We start from the raw sequence: 17,860 nt of genomic DNA, 5'->3' as shown, positions 1-17,860 counted from the left end.
ATGACGTCAGCAGAAATAAGTAAAAAACGCATTTTTGCAAAAATATGCTGACGTCATCAAAATCTCAAAATATATTTTGATTTAAAATGTGCCTATTCATAATGCCCTACTTTGGTTAAAATTTCAACATCTAAAGTTAAGCCAATCAAAAGTTATTCAAAAAATAAGTTTTGCTGACGTCAGCATTTTTACATTTTTTGCATTATTTATCCATATATCTTTATTTAGGCAAGCAAAACAATTATTGAACAGCACTTTTCATATTCTACACCCTAATGCGCTTCCAAAAAGGTATGAATGAACACCTCTTGGCGAGAGCTATTGGTGTTTAAAAATTACAGAAAATTTGGACATGCCTTAAAATGCCTGAGATCATTAATATTTCGCAAAATCATGTTGATTGAGAACAAAGTCCCCTTTCAAGCTCTCTTCTTTGATCCTTGCAAACCTTTCAGTTAGTTGATATAAAAGGTCTTCCAAGCGCTTCACCGGAGAGTCTTTAAATTGTGAGCTTCCCTTTATTTTTTAAAAGGATTGATAGAAAGAGAACGGAGAGTGTATTCTCCTCTCGCTGAGCTAATGGTTTGTTTGCTCTTTCCATTGTCGGCCAATTACCTTAAGAATGGTTTATGTTAATCTAATAGCGAGAGATTGATCTCTTTCGTATTCTCTTCAAAAACATGTAAAAAACCTAACAAATCGACACCCTGGACACTCATACTGCTACCTCTGGATTCTAAGAGATTCTACGTTCTGTTAAATGCAAAGAAAAATAAAAACATAACAGTAAGGATTGCGGCCAAAGTAGCGATATAAACTTTCGGATTAACATTGCTGTAGGGCTGTTTTTAGGAAGAAAACAGCTCTAAAACGCTTGAAATTGAGCTTTTTTATCGCGGATTTTTGTCGAACCGCCATCTTTGTTTATGCAAAAGGCGCCATTTTTAAAGGGACATTTTACGAATAATTAATACGGTTAATAAACAATAGAGAAGTTTCTGATTCGCCAATTCATTTTCTTGCAATTTTTGACTAAGTCTGGGATGTTCTAAACGTTTTCGCCCCCAAAAATTATAAAAAAAGAAATAAGTTTATACCTAAACTAGCAAACCCCTAAGGCTTGGCTTTACAATATCCTAATACAGAACAGAAATGTGAATTTCTTCTCGTAATCATCGTAAGTTTAGAACCATATTGACACTTGACAAACTGCATTTTACAGACTACTAAGGAATTCTAGCTTATCTTTACATTATGTGTTCTATAAACGGCAAATCTGGCTCAAAAACTCTTCGATATCTTTAAAATCTGAGTTTCTTGGAATATGTACAGTATGGAGTAAAGAACTTTGACATAAACGAATATTTATAGCGTCTCTACAATTAAATTTTTAAATTTTATGTTATGCTTCTTTTCTAAATTCAGATGTCCCAGACAACTTCCCCCCTGGAGTCTTTGGCACCAAAGGTATTTACGAGTATTCAATAAAGCTAAAGTTTTAGTTGTTTTGGTTTGAGCACACAAATTGATTTTGTTTTTGCTTGTACTAAAAAGATTTTTGGAGTGGTTTTGTGATAGGAAAGTTCTTTGCATTTCAATTGAAATTATTGTGTAGTAATATGAACTTTCTTTTTTTATCTAGCTATGACAGTATCGGCAATTTCTTTTTGCAAGATGATTTCTTCGACTGATAATGGTGCTCTTATTTTTACTCAACTCCCTCTAAGAATTAATAGTCAAAAACTTGGTAGAATGTCTGCTCGAATTTAGTCTTTGCATTTTCAAACTTTTTGTTTGCAAATGGTCCCTGATCATGCTGATCGAACCCAAGGTGATGAAAATATTCTTCTAACTTTCAGACGACGAAAACGTCGATATTATGGTAACATCGACGCCAATACATCAAAAAGAGGATGTCCGGTATACTTCTGGTAATGAAACATCTAGTTTTATATTTGTATCAAGCACTTTTTTGTGTATGATTTTCATTGAAAAGTTTACAGTTTGAACTGGACGAAAAAGAATCTTGATAAAAAAGTATTTAATTCAAACTGTTTGATGTGCAAAGGGTCCCTGATCATGAAAAGGCTCTGTACTTCCCCTGCTGAGGTCAAACCCAAGCTGATGAAAATAATCTTCTAAATTTCAGATAATCAATATTGGGATCATGAAAAGTCTTACGCGATTGCCAATTTTGTTTGTGATTGATGTTGCAGAGTTCTCAATGAAATTGGAGCTGACTAAAATATTAAAAGATATCTTTCATCACAACAAAAGAACAAAAAAACTATTTTACTTTTTTGTTGTGATGAAAGATACCTTGCGGTGCGAGGGTATGAAATTGGCGTTTTTTGCGGAACTAATTTTCGCGTTAGACACCCACTTTTTGCCTAAATTCTTTCATATTCCTAGGGGTTTTTAAGGATTTCTAGTAAAACTTCCATTTCGCGGAACTAATTTTCGCGGTAGACACCCAAAAACGCGAAAATTAGTTCCGCGAAAAAAAGTTACTGCGAAAATTAGTTTCCTTAAGGTATCTATAGTAGAAATAAAGCAAAAAGTAATGAAGGGAACAATTAACAATTTTAGTCGTCTAGAAACCTTTGAGCACTAACTCCAAACAAAAGAAAAGTGTCAATATTGCAATTATAATTTTTTCCCGATATAAGTCTATTTCCTGTATCTGGCAATGAAAAAGTGCTAAGAACTTGGAATTTTGGCCATTTTACTGACCAAATTCTTTATTAAGCTGTATATAAAACAATTGTAATCGTTTGTATATTACCTGATTCTTATACTAGTAAAACAAATCGTTTTTATAGTTAAACGTGGTCGCAAAGGCAAATCAAAGTTTTACAAATGTCGGAAAGTTAGTTGAAAGTCTTTTTGCCTACCGGGTGCACCAAAAAAAAGTATACAACTTTGTCGAGATATTGTGAGCTTCAGGATTTAAATTTTTTGTTCATTCTTTTCTTATCGCATAGAAGATGCTCTACCTTGAATTTTAAGCTATCATACATTAGGTTTAAAAAGGTAATTCGAAAATTATTTTAAAAAAACTGACTTTTTTTTAATGTCGAAATTTCAAAAAATTCTCAAACATTTCTCTTGGCACTTACCTTCTTTACACATAAAAATACCAAAAAATGCAACTGTGTTCATCATAACTCGTTACGGAATTTAAAAATATGGTAAAGCAAGCTATTCCCATGTGGAAAAATATTTTTGGTAAAGCTGAAAAACTTTTTTGGAAATTTCCAAGAGAGGTGTGGTGTGCTACGTGAGAAATCTTTTGAAAAAATGAATCGCCATTCCTCAACTAGTTGCTCAAAGAACTTGGGTCTGCATTGAGTTTGCTGGTGTTGGAAGTATTCATGACGTGTAAATAAGATTGACAAACCGTTGGCAAAATATAAGATCAAAGTTAATAGAGAAAGAAAAAGATGGTTTGGAAGGCGGCTCGCTTCAAAGGGCGAACTTATTGTTGCGAATTCCTCGTGTTTAATGAACCGTGACAGTGCAAAACATTAGCAAAGATGGTACCCTCGCGGCTTATGTTTTGCTCTGTTTTAGCTGAAAGCTTGCAGAAATTTACTAGGTTTAACAAATGATATAAAGTTATTTTGTTTGATTTCTTTTTAAATTTCGTATTAATGTTTTAGTTGATACAAAGAGAGGTCTTTTGTATCTTTTGTTGAGTGTTAGAGTTATATTATAAACTTCATGTTGTGTTTTTATTATGATTTTGAACTTTCTGTGTGAGAGAGTTTTGTTTTGTTTTGGTGATTTTTATAGCAGAACAGTGGAGAGTAAAATTGAATGTTTATATTTTTTATTTTGAAATATATGATTGTTCATTTCCATTTTAGAAGTAGAAAAGCATTTAATATTTGAAATAAACATGACTGGAGCCCATTGTAGTATTGTAGGATGCACTACATCAAGATATAAAAAGAAGAAAGACATTGTTGAAAAATCTGATAAAAACTTTGACGAAAATATTCCTCCTGACCCTGATGAAAAAACTGATGTTCCCATTGGAGAAATGACTTCTTGAAAGCCATAACATCAACTAGAGAGGAAGACTCAACCTTCAAAAACATGATTGCAAAAGGAAATATTTGGGCATGTGAGAGACATTTCAAAAAAGATGATTACACCACTCGTAAGTTATTTATTATCTATACACTATTGTCAGATTTGTCAAAATTTTATAGAAACATGAGCAAGCTTATTTGCTTTTTCAGCTTCTCACACTATAGGCACTCAAGCCTTTATTTATTAGAAGGCCTTGTTGGTTTGTCCATATAATTTGACATATAGCATCTCAGTCCTGAAAATATATATATGTGAAGAAATTCAAAGAATTTCTTTCCAACTATTCTATCAATCAGGAGATTTGGGTGGCAGGGCAGTACATATAAATCTTCAAATTTGTATGGCTAGAAATCAAAATATTTTTTTTTCATTTTTAGACGTTGGAGCTAAATTGACCAAAAAGATTCTTCGTCCAGGAGCAGTCCCAACATTGTGCATGCCTAAAAAAAGTATCGAGACGACTAAAACCTCCAGACCGTTGCCAAAAGAAAGACAGTTTTTGGAATCAAAGGAAAAAGACTGCTATTCAAACATCAATGACGTTATCGACCGAACCAGAAAGCTTAAATGTATCGTTGATAATTGGGTTGTCCAATCAGTTAGAGACGAGTCAATGACAATTTACACTGCAGACAATACACTTGTGCTATCAAAAATTCAAATCACTATAGATAAATTCCTCAACTTTACAATTTGGTTGGAGGTTGCCTTGCCAGAAGGATAACAATAAAAACAGTCTGAAACATGTAACAATCTCTCAGTTGATTGATGATTTGATGAAGAAAACTATTTGCATTGGGTTAGAAAAGCATGAAATTTCTACAAACGTTCTCATTCATTCCATTCCTTACAACACAACGTTATCAACAAATATGGAGCTACCCTTTAACAGTAAAGATTTCTTTCGTTCCAAAACATGCCACGTTCTAATCGAACAAGAAAAACTCTACAATCCATGTACATCCATCAGAAACTTTTTATTGGGAAAGGAGAAAATCAAGAGCAGAAACAGTAATGAGCCTGTAAAATTGAATGCACCACTGTCGTCAACATCAAACGAAAGACTGATCCTCTCAGTTCAGAGTATGCGAGCTGAAAACACTGCATTGAAATTAGAACTAGAAAAGATGAAACATGAACTTGAAAAGAACAGTATTGCCATAAATGATAATCTTTGCTCTGATCTAACAGCTATAATTGGAAAACAAGAAAAACTTACTCCATTTATGGAATTATTTTGGCAAGAGCAAAAAACATTATTCCAAAGGTCTAAATCTGGAGTACGTTTCCACCCTATGCTGATACGTTACTGTCTCTCGTTGGCTGCAAAATCACCTTCTTGTTATAAAGAAATAAGAGATAGTGGAATTCTAAAACTGCCCAGTGAGCGTACTTTACGGGACTACAGAAATGTCATCACCCCAAAAGTTGGCTTTAACCCGGCTGTAACAGATGAACTCATTTCCTTAACTAAAACCTACACAGCTGATCAGCGGTTTGTTACACTGTTGATTGATGAGATGAAAATCAAATCAAACCTTGTCTTTCAAAGGAGTACAGGAGAACTGGTTGGATTTATGGACCTGGGAGACCCTGATCTAAACTTTGCGTCAATCGACAAAGAACACCAAGATGATTTGGCTTCATATGCATTGGTATTTATGCTACGTGGAATAACGTCCAACTTAAAGTTTGGATTAGCATACTTTGGTACAGCTGGAGCCACTGGACCACAGATGTTTTCCCTGTTCTGGGATGCAGTTGCCATTGTTGAGTGCTCGTGTAACCTTAAACTTGTCGCAGTGACTGCTGATGGTGCATCACCCAATAGAAAACTGTTTAATATGCACAAAGGTAAATATAGTTCTATAAAATAGTTTGGATATAATAACTTCCATTTCGAAGCTCTATCCAAGATGGGGTACAGTTCTGCTCTGGGTTTACTATGATCAAGTACATAATTCTTTTGGAGTTTGGAAATTAACAAATTTTTCAAGTTTCAGAATTCCAATCTTCATAGTTTTTCAATATTGTCTATGTATATGTCCTTCTTTTTAAGGCTTCGTGGACATAGCAGAGGAGATATCAAGCAGCGACCCTATCGATTTCAATGTAGACTCAATGAATGAAGCCACTCTCGAGATGTTGCCTGAAGAAACCTTTGATCAGTGGCTGGAAAAGATGATTGACGAGAGTGTTGTATACAGGACAATCAACCTTTTTGCAAGGGATCGTTTTATTTACTTCTTCTCTGACACACCTCACTTGATCAAGACAGTGCGTAATTGTCTTTATTCTTCCGGTGACGAAAATTACACACGACAAATGTGGAAGGACGGAGATCACCTAATGTGGCAGCACATCAAAAACGCTTACACGAAGGATGCCGAAAAGGAGATTAGGTATCTCAATAAATTAACACTAGAGCACATCAAACTGACTCCTTACTCAAAAATGAGGGTCAACCTAGCAGCTCAGGTACTCAGCTCATCAATGAGCAAAATCTTGAGAAAAGATTTTCCAGAATACAAGGAGACAGCCAACCTTTGTGAATATATGGATGCCTTTTTCGATTGTTTGAACGTTAGGAGTATGAATGAAGGCAAATTTGTGTTAAAGCCCAACCTTTTACCCTACCGTTGCCCTGATGATTCGAGGTTCAAGTGGTTGATTGAACACTTTCTTGGATTTTTCAAGAATTGGGAGGCTTCAATTGAGAAAAGGCAGGGTGAATTCAGCAAAACGGAAAAGTCAAAAATGCTGATTTCCTGGCAAAGCTATGAAGGATTAAAACGCACATGCTATTCAGTTATTCATGTCACAAGATTTTTGCTAGAAGGCGGAGTAAAGTGTGTTCTCACAGAGAGATTTTGTCAGGACACTTTGGAGCAGTATTTTGGCAACCACCGCCAACATTGCCGTAGGAGTGAAAACCCTGACATGCTCATGTTTGGTTACAATGCTAATGGTTTACGTATTCAAAAAACTATTTCCTGTCATACTGGAAATAATGCAGGTCGCAAAGATAACAAACGCTCCTGGGAAGGAGTGTCTGATGAACCTTTGAAACGAAGAAAGTAACTCTCAGATATTATCTTACAACAATTATTTAAGTCTATGTAAAAACTGACAGTTCATACACTTTGATACGTATCACTCTCTTGAAAGAGACAAGATAATTGAAATTGAAAATTTGTTGGAAATATAATTTTGAGTTGAAAATTTATTAAGACTTTTCTAAAAAAAGTTAGACTTTACCTTAATTTAGACATTTTTACAATGGTTTAAAAACTTAAAGCTTTGCTGATTTCAAATCATGTTCTCAGGATAATCTTTCTTATTTCTTTCACAGAGAATTTGCATTATTTGATTCATTAAGCCAAAATTTTACTTTTTTAACAACATACTTTACAGTACTTTTTCAAATAACATATTTTGTTAACTGAATTTTTTATGTTCAAGATCTCTCTAGGGACAAATTGCATTCAATTTTGCACACTTTTCGAAATAAGCATTGGGGAAGCCTTAAGCCGAAATTTGAACCTCATATTCGAAAGTATTTTTGTCACGTTTGTTCCATACAAAAAATAGACATTTTAAATTTTGTCTTAATTCTCCAGCTTTTCATTTATGAGTATTTTGAGGCAAATCCTTTCAAAAATTATCATCTATTATGTCAATTAAACAACAAAACCTTTTAGACGTGTCTAATGCAAAGTTATTATTTGGCTTATATTATTTTAGTGTCAAATAGGTAGCAACAAATTTGTTTACTCTCAACTTTTATCTTCTTGTAACTTTTCATTAGTACTAGTAAAAAGATAACAAAATAGCATGAAAAATGTTACAACATGGAATACATTATGCTGCACAAACTAATTTAAAAATAAATGCAAATGTCTATAAACTAGAATGACAAGGTTTAGCTCATTTTTTTCGTTTCAAAGATGAATCCACTACGATATGCCTTACAATTATAATACCTTCTTAAGGTCTAATGTTATCTAGTTGTGTATCATGAAATCATACATAGCTTATCAGGAATGATGGAGGGATTTAAATTTTTCAGTTTTTAAGGACTAATAATTGGCTAACCTATTTAAAAATAATAAAAAATCTACTTTTTGTTTTGCTCATCCTTGTCTTTCAAAGTTTTTCGCACACCTTTTCTTGCCTGTATCTTGGCTGCGTTCTTTTGCTTACATTCAGCAGTTTTTTGTTTAGCATAGGAATGCACACGAACTCTCAGGAATAGTTCAATAATTGACTGAAGTGTCAACTTTTGAAATTCATTTTCAACCGTAACTGCTGCATCCACCACAATGTTTTGAAAGAAATCTTTGATTTCCACGTCATTTAACATAGTTGCCACAATACAATTTATGGCATTCTTGAGAGTTCTATTTTCATTTCGAAAATATCTAAAATGAAGTTCAACCTTTTGTAAAATCACTTGGATGTCCCTCTTTACATACCACAATCCACCTCGAGTTAACGCATCGATAAGGGCTGAATTTTCAGTCGTTTGACCTCTACATGCAATTAACAAGGTAGTAATTTTCTCCCTGTCTTTAAGAGCTCCTTTCTGAGAAAATCTGTACTTCTTGTAAAGTTTTCGAACAACATAGCCTGCAATATAATGCAAACCATTAAGTTCACGATTTGATAATTCAATCTCAGCTTCTACAGTTTCTGGTAGCTCGAATTCCCTCTTACAAGTAGCATAAAGAATGTCACATAACTTTTTTAACAAATATGTAGATGCTCCACAAGATAGTTTTGGTGCAACCAGATTATTTGGGATAACTACATCAAGAAAAAATTGCTGCTGAAAACGTTCAAGATTTCCTTTTCTTAAGAAGTTAATTGAATCACTTTCAATAATAATGTTCAATTTTAAGTCTGCTACTGCACATGTTGATAGCTCTTTCGCGAAAATTTCCGGGGTATTTTTGTCCAAAATAATCTTTGTTAAGGTACCAATCATAATGCCAGATAACTTTTCCTCGTCAAGCAAGAAATCCTTATATTTTCCAGTAACTTGGATCACCGATTCTTCCTTTTCTTCATCCTCGTCTACATAATCGACCAATCCAGGATGTTTTCTTGCTACGTGCAACTTGAGTCCTCCTTTGCTCTTGCATTCTTTTGGACAAAACCTACATTTGATGTCAGCTTTGTTGCTCTTCTCAACCTACAAAATGAAAAATATAGATGAAAAGAATTTATCCTATTCTATACACGAGTCAAAGACACTCGAGAGAAAAAATAAGAAATATGAGCCCATTTCTTTTGAAAAGAAAACACAAAATACCAAACCATAACATTATAACACCCTTTTATAAAATCACTGTATATATGTTTAAATTCACATGCAAATAAAGATTTTTTACTTACATTTTTCAGTTTCTTCAATAGAAGCTTCAGTGCGTTCATCTTCTTCTATCACTTTTAAAATAACATCAAAATCAGCATCAAGTTCTAAAAAATCTTCTGTAAAAGGTTTGCTAACTACTCTTCGCTGTGTTTCGTCCGCCATATTTGTTATTTTTTTGCACTCTCGCGAGTGAGAAAGCCATACGCTCAAGTTTCGAGGCGATGTCCTTTGATCTTCTTTTGAGAGCCGTACCGCCTTCCAAACCATCTTTTTCTTTCTCTATTAACTTTGATAAGATTGGAGAAAAAAGAATCAAAAAGACAATGAAATTATGTTTTTGTCATTTTGTCTTATTTATAGCGTGATTGCTGTTTTTAATGATTTTTTGAAATTTCGACATGGAAAAAAAGTCAGTTTTTTGGAAATAACTTTCAAACTACTTTTTCAAATTTAATGTATAATAGCTCAAAATTCAAGTTAGAGCATCCTCTATACAATAAAAAAATAATGAACAAAAAATATAAATCCTGAAGCTCACAATATCTCGACAAAGCTGTATACTTTTTTTTGGTGCACCCGGTATACATTTTTACTAGTGTAGTGCACAGTGTACGTTTTCGCTTTCGCAACGTTATTGAAATTTTATTTTGTGGTATAAAAATAGCAAAATAAAAAATTGAACGAGCATACCCCGGTTTTTAAGACACCCTGTAATGCTTGGTTGTTTTTTTTTAGATTTCTTTATTAGAATCATGAAAGAGCTTTGTCGTTCAGGTGCACCAGTATGGTGGCCGAGCGTTGTAATAGTGAAATTTAAAAAAAAAACTAATAAATAAATAAATAAATTAAAAATAAAAAATAAAAAAAATTTTTGAAAAAAAAAATAAAAAGAAATTAAAAATAAATAAATAAAAACAAATTAAAAAAAAATTTTTTGAAAAAAAAATAAAAAAAAAAATTTTTGAAAAATAAAATTAAAATTTTTTTTTGAAAAAATAAATAAATTTTTTTGAAAAAAATTTTTGGAAAAAGAAATAAAAAAATAAAAAAAAAATAAAAAAAATTGAAAAAAAAAATTTAATTTAAATTTAAATTTTTTCTTTGAAAAAAAATAAAATAAAAAATATTTTTGAAAAACAATTTTTCTTTACCACGTGGCCGAGCTTTGTAATAAGGGCAAAAATCTAACTCCATGGCCGATGATTGTAATAGCGAGATAATATCCGAGAACGGGTACTTTCATCCTGGTATGGACTTGGAGCATGCCTGGAGTGCTTTTTTCTGGCTATTTATACCTTGCTCAAGACCGACTAAGCAGTCAGGCAAAGTTCTCCGGCGGGACCGGCTGATCAGTCAGGCTTATTAGGCTAATTTCCCCGTCGGACCGATTTAGGCCTCTACATCTCTCCACAGCCCCCCATAGGCTTTCAGACCCCTTCGGATACCCTATGCCTTGCTCTCACTCAAAGCAAGCACTCTCCATCAGTCATCCGAAGCCTTTAGAAGGCTTGGAAAGGCTTGAAACGAAAATTGGTCAAAATTGGAAAAATTGACTTCCTTTGGGTACCATCGCGGACGGCCCCTGGGGGTCCCGGCCGGTGTGCCAGGGGGTCCGATTGGTCCTCGCTGGTCAGGGGGGATGTGAGAGTACACATTTGCACCAGTTGGGGTCCTTCAAAGTTCCTCAAAGTGCCGTAAAAAGCCGGTGAAAATTGCCAAAAACGACCTCCTCAATTGAGAATGTTACACCCCTTTCTCACCAGCAAAATTCGCCCGTGGGACCGATTGAGGCCTTTGTAACCCTCCACAGCCCCCATAGCCCTTCGGAACCCTTCGGATACCCTCAGCCTTGCTCTCCTTCAATGCCAACACCCTCCATCAGTGCTCCGAAGCCTTTTAAAGGCTCGGAAAGGCTTGAAAATTGGCAAAAATCGGTAAAAATCGGAAAAAATGACCTTCTTCGGGTACCACCGTGAAACGCCTTTGGTGGGTCCCGGCAGGGGTTTCCGGGAGTTCGATTGGTGCCAACTGGTTAGGGGGAATGTAAAGGTACTGCCCTGAACCGGTTGGGGTGCTTTAAAGTTCCTCAAAGTGTCGTGAGAAACCGGCAAAAATGAGTAAAAATGACCTCCTTTGGTACTTGCCCCGGTTAGACCAAATTTGGTCTCTACAGGCCTCCACAGCCTACCAAAGCCCTTCGCATCCCTTCGGATGCCCTCTGCCTTGCTCTCCATCATGGCCAACACCCTCTATCAGTCATCTGAAGCCTTCAAAAAGCTTGGAAAAGCTTGGAAAGGCTTGAACATTTGCGAAAATTGGTCAAAATTGGATAAAAACGGTACCGCCGCGGACGGCCCCTGGGGGTCCCGGCCGGGGAGTCCGACCGATGCCCACCGGTTAGGGGGATGTGAGGGTACACCCCTGCACCATTGAGGGTCCTTCAAAGTTCCTCAAAGTATCGTCAAAAGCCGGCAAAAATCGTTCTAGGTCGCTCCGTGGACTGATTTCAGGGCCTCCCGGACACCGAACGGGGGTCCCCGAACGGTCCCCCGGACCTGGGCCGAAAAAGGTGGCACACATGCTTTGCATATCGACCGGTTTAGATGTCTGGGGGGTCCTGGGGGTCTCGCTATAAAGGGATTTCCGCATGCCCAAAAATCGCCATTTTGACCCACTGGACGGCCCTGTCCGGGTCAGGACCGGGCCACCGGGGGTCGTACGGGTCAGGACTGATGCCCTGCGCCCATCCCAGCCCATCAGAACATTAAGGAAGGTCGTCCGGCTTCAGGCGTGCCCTTAAAACCGGATATTTAGAAAGTTGACATTAACGGTTTTCCGGATTCGTTCCGGACTTTCGCCGGGCCTTCGGAAGGCTCAACCGGGCTGGAATGGTTGAAAGCACCCTTCTGCTTTGCTCTCAAACCGTTTTCAACGTTAAGGAAGGTTTACAGGACTTTTGGTGGCCTCCAGACCGAGCTATGGTAACGGTACTCTTAAAAACGGCATTTCCGGACTTTCCTGAGCCGGGAAAAGCCGGTAATGCCCCAAACGACCCAAATCGCCGGTGTTTATGCCCGGACATCTTTTCCACTTTTCGAGTTCATTATAACAAGCCTTGGGGGCCTTGCAGGAGCCCCCAAAGCTTGCAGAAAATCGCGAGTTCCGGAGGCTTGCCGGGGATTTCCGGAGGGGTCAGAAAAGTCCGGAACACCTAGATGGGGTCGGGCCACACCCAAGGAAGGTGTGGTCCAAATATGAAGCATAACGGACTAGTGGTTGGTGAACTACACATACCAGACAGGACAGCACTGATATTCTAGGAATTATGTAGTATGGTTCCTACGGCGTCCGCATTGGTAATGGCTAAATTTACGGTACCGTATTACAACGGCCAAGGGGTTTGAAATTTGCCCTTATTACAACGCTCGGCCACGCGCAAATTTTTTTTTTCAAAAAATTTTTAAATTTTTTTCGCTATTACAATCCTCGGCCACGGAGATGGGATTCTTGCCGTTATTACAACGCTCGGCCACGCGAAAAATAATTTTCTAATTTTTTTTTTAATTTAAAAAAAATTTTTTTTTTTTGATTTTTTATTTTTCAAAAATTTTTTCTTCAATTTTTTTTTTCAAAAAACTTTTTTTATTTTTTTTTTATTATTTTTTTTTCAAAAAATTTTTTTTATTTTTTTTTTATTTTTTTTATTTTTGTTTTTCAAAAAAAATTTTTTTATTCTATTTTTATTTTTATTTTATTTTTTTTTATTTTTTATTTTTTTTTTAGGTATTTTTCAAAAATTTTCTAAATTTCACTATTACAACGCTCGGCCACCATACACCAGCGCTATCATTTCTTTTTGAAATTAAAAGCTTTTATTAAAACTTTACAGACACGCAAGGCATCAGTCAAGATGATTCAATGTTCTGGTTCGAAGGTAAGCTTTCTATTCTTAAAATCGAAATCTTTTGCTCTCTATTGGTTATTTTTTATCAATATTATTTAATACCCTTTGAGTGGATTAATTTTCGCGAGATAATTTTTTTTTTGTAAATAGTTTAATTTTCGCTGGAATCATTTTCGTGAGCACAGAAATTTTCGCGTGGATAAAATTTCGCGAAAATTTCGCGAAAATTCACTGGAGAAATTTTCTTTTTCAGCTTGACGTTATTAATTTTGAAAACTCTTAATCATTACATGGATGGACTTTAATCGGAATGGTCATTGAAATAAATTATTATTTTACACAATGAATGAGATGAGATAAGAGAAAACAACGTTACTTCTTGTAATTGAAATTTTTAATTAATTTTCTCGTAGTGCCCAAATAACAATTGGTATCATGTGGAATGTGAGAATTTAAAAGTCAAAGATATACCACCCAAATGTATACCTTGGCGAGTCTTTGATTTCGATTTTACTACACTCACGTTTCCAATTGACGGGAGCAATATACAGGGAGTTGAATGAAAGCTACCTTAAGGGAACTTCTTTTAGCGAGAACTAATTTTGCAACGCTCGAAACGCATATTTTAACATGAGATGTTCTATTTTTTATCCACTTTAATCAATTGCAACTTTTGCAACGCTTGCAACGCAGAATTTCACTTGAACTGCTGTAGTATTTTCCTTCTGGTCAAATGCAACTTTTGCAACGCTGGCAACGCAGAATTTCACTTGAACTGCTGCAGTATAGTTTTCCCTCTCATACTATTACAGCGCGTTGATGCACTTACTTCATGCCTATATCTTATGCCCTAATATCTACGATGAGTAAAATCGAAAAGATAAAATATGCTGATTCAGCATAAAATACATTATCCAATCAGATGTCAGTTTAGTAATGTTCACCATGACCCAGAAAATCGGTAAAGGGAACATAAAGTTGAGAAATTTATGGGGCCCCCCCAGCGGTTTGCGTGAATGCGTGAATGGGCTTTTTTGGTTGCGTGAATGCGTGAAAATCGAAAAAAAATTGCGTGAATGCGTGAATTGAAAAAACTCGCGTGAACGTGAAAATCCATATTTCTATTGCGTGAATGCGTGAATCTGCCCTGTTTTTTGCGTGAACGCGTGAATTATTCCTTTTCACAGTTTATAGAAAACGCCAAGGTGCGCACCTATCCCAAATTCAAGGGATGGCAGGTGAAGGTGCACAAAAATCAGCAACTTTTAAATTCTCTATTTTATAAAACGATTCATGATTTAGATGCGCTTTCTAGCAATCTAGACACCTTAAATTTCCAGATTTTTTCACTCGGGCCAACGTGTATTGGCCCTCGAATCTTAAATAACTCTAATTTGCCCCCTTTAAAGTGTTTTTTTAAGATAAAACCATGGTTATGCATGACGAGTGATCCAGGGTCAGGGTCAGGGCCAGCCAGGGCCAGAGCCACTGGGGGCAGGAGGCGGCCATGACATCACCACGTTTTTGCAAATAAAACGAAACTTATTTTAAAGAAATTTTTACCCATGATGTAGACTTTCGATAACCTTATTTCTTAGTAAAATTAGTCTGAAATGGAGTCGTATTTAAGTACATCAGAGGGTTAAAATAGAAATTTTCTCCTGTCGGCGCAAAACATGGTTGCGCCTCCTTAGTCACTATGTTTTCGGCCCCTCCACGTTAGGAAATTAATTCGCGAGCCCTGATTAAAACCTTTCTTTTTAATTTTTTTTGATCGCTTCGCTTGCAACAAATGTTCATTCTTTTACCTCATTTTACAAGCTATCAAGCGATCGTACCTTGCCTCTAACGAATAATTTAGACTACGTTCTTTTTCAATGGTGTTAAAGAGAGCATTTTTAGCCAAACGCGAGTGACAAAAATGCAAAAATTTCCTCTCTGCGTAAACCATGGTTGCGCCTCCTTACCCCTGAGCTAAGCATCATGGTGTCATACTCGAGTTTGTTTGACCTATTTTTGATAATGTTTAATTTTTTTTGTACAAAAATTTGCCTGCGGCGCATATCTTTTCACTTACTATCGCGATACGTTAACTGCAGAAGCTTCGCCTTTTCCAATCGATCGTGACAAGTAAAAAGAATCAAATATTTTGCGTGATGGCATGTGATTAAAGCTGAAAAATTACGTAACGCTTTCTATTTGGGGGCTTCTTGTGACGCTACCAAACACGGTGTTTTATAGTCAGGTCTACAGGAAAAAATCACTACTGAGTTAAGTTTTTCATAAGTGCATGACCAGATCCGGTCGAATAATATCTCGAATACAGCCTTGTCATACTTTTTTATGCAAATCGAACGTTTTACTCCATAATGGCGGAAATTACGTAAATTACGTAACTTAGCGAAATGTGTAAGACCTCTATTTTTGTCATTTTCCCCGTTTTTTTCCGAAAATTTCCCCGATTTCCCAAAAAATTGGGTTTGCGTGAATTTCGAGAAAAACTTGCGTGAATGCGTGAATTGCGAAAATTTTTTGCGTGAATGCGTGAAATTTGGGTCCGCTGGGGGGGCCTCATTTATGGATTGTGGAGAGATGAAGTCCAAGTCTGGCATCAGCTGTGGCCATGAGTAAGCATGCCTTGCTACTTTAGTCACCCGCCATCTAACAAAAAGAGAAGAAAGTGCTGATCAAGCACAATAGAAGAGAAAATATCAGGAAAGAAAGACGCAATACTGAAAAGTTGACCTAGAGCCCTGTTCGGCGTGCCGTATCCGAGTGGTCGTACGACTGAAGGAGAAGAAAGAAATGTTATGCTAAAATGTCTGCTAAATTACGTGGGTTACGTGCGTGTCGTGGGTTTGTGGGTTCGAGGGTCCGTGCCCTCGTGGGTGTTCGTGGGTTAAAATGTCTCGTGGGTTCGTGGGTTCGTGGGTCAAAATATCTCGTGGGTTCGTGGGTTCGTGGGTCCAAAAAAAAATCACGTGGGTTGAAATTGCTCGTGGGTTCGTGGGTTCGTGGGTCAAAATATCTCGTGGGTTCGTGGGTCCAAAAAAAATCACGTGGTTTGAAATTGCTCGTGGGTTCGTGGGTCAAAATCGCTCGTGGGTCCAAATTTTCCCGTGGGTCTAAAATTTTCCGTTGGTCCGAAATGTTTCAAAAATCCCAATACTGTAAGATCGTGTAAGATATTTCCAATGCTCTTTACCATAACTTGAAACGCACCTTCCTGTAAATTTCATGATGTTTTAACCTTAGAAATTATTTTATTCAATGCTTGAATTTAGCCTACTACTAAACATCAGCATAGAATTGAATATTTTCTAAAGTTAAACCATCTTCAAACACAAGACCATTTGTATCAGCAGGTGGCCTGATGTTAGACCACTTAGGACATTGCAGCAGACACGAATGTGCCGCGCAGAAATAGAATGTCCTCTCCACAACTTGCAGTTTCTCAAACAAGACCGATACATGTTTTTTCTTTTATAAGCATAACGTTTATAAGCATATGCAGGCTCAGTTTTTGGTACCTAAACAATGGCTCTATTGTTTGAGAACAATAGAATGCTAAGCATAATGCGAGCCTGATGTAGGGGCAGACACTTGCTTATAAAAAAAAAAACATGTAGTGCCCCGTCAACTCTGATGCAAATCTTTCCAATCTGAAGAATTTTATTACATCTATGGCCAGAACATTTTGCGGTTCGTTTGCTTTTTTTGTGTACGGTAAATACTTGAGCTTGATTGTACAGATGGTGACTTTCCAAATTTTCTTTCCGGCTTTTATTTGATGTTGAGGCAGATTGTTTGGGTGTATCTCCGTATTTATCATCCAGAGTAAATTTCGCGTTGATGTTTTTCAGATCCTCGTCACCGATGTGACGAGCATTGGAAAATTCTTCTGAGTCAAGCATAAAAATAAACACAAATATAATGTGCTTACATGATACGGCTGACCCATGTTTTTTAAAGTCTAGGCAGGTGCATGTAGGTACATTACACACTGTAACGTTGTAATGTACCCTGCCGGACGAAGTTCCAACGATATGTACTTCCGTTTTAAGTACTGAATGTTTCACAACTTTTCTAACCTTCATAACATTTTCAAGTTTTTTAGCACTCTCAAGTCTGCCCTGGAACATCTTGTCTTTCCCTTTTTGTTTTTTGGGTGGTGGCTCGCATCCACTATTCGGTTCTAATGGTTTCCGTTTTTCATCATTTAGAGAATCAACCATAAAGTCAGTAATATCCTTTCCAAATCGTTCAGCGTGAGCGATATCTTTATATGCTTGTTGCCTGTCTCTCAAACATTTTCATGGACCACACCCACTTTCATGTCCGCCTTTTTCGAGGTCCTCTAGATCTATAATTAACAGAATACTATCTCTAATGTCAAAAAAGGTGCACTCGAGTAAACTTACACCCATGCGGTCACGATTTTTGTATCCCGCATGGACAACCTCGGCAAGATTGCTTCGAGG

This window comes from Clytia hemisphaerica, unplaced genomic scaffold, assembly GCF_902728285.1.
Source record: "Clytia hemisphaerica strain Z4C2 unplaced genomic scaffold, Clytia hemisphaerica genome assembly, whole genome shotgun sequence".
Lineage (NCBI taxonomy): Eukaryota > Metazoa > Cnidaria > Hydrozoa > Leptothecata > Clytiidae > Clytia > Clytia hemisphaerica.
Note: the sequence above shows the minus strand (reverse complement) of the source record.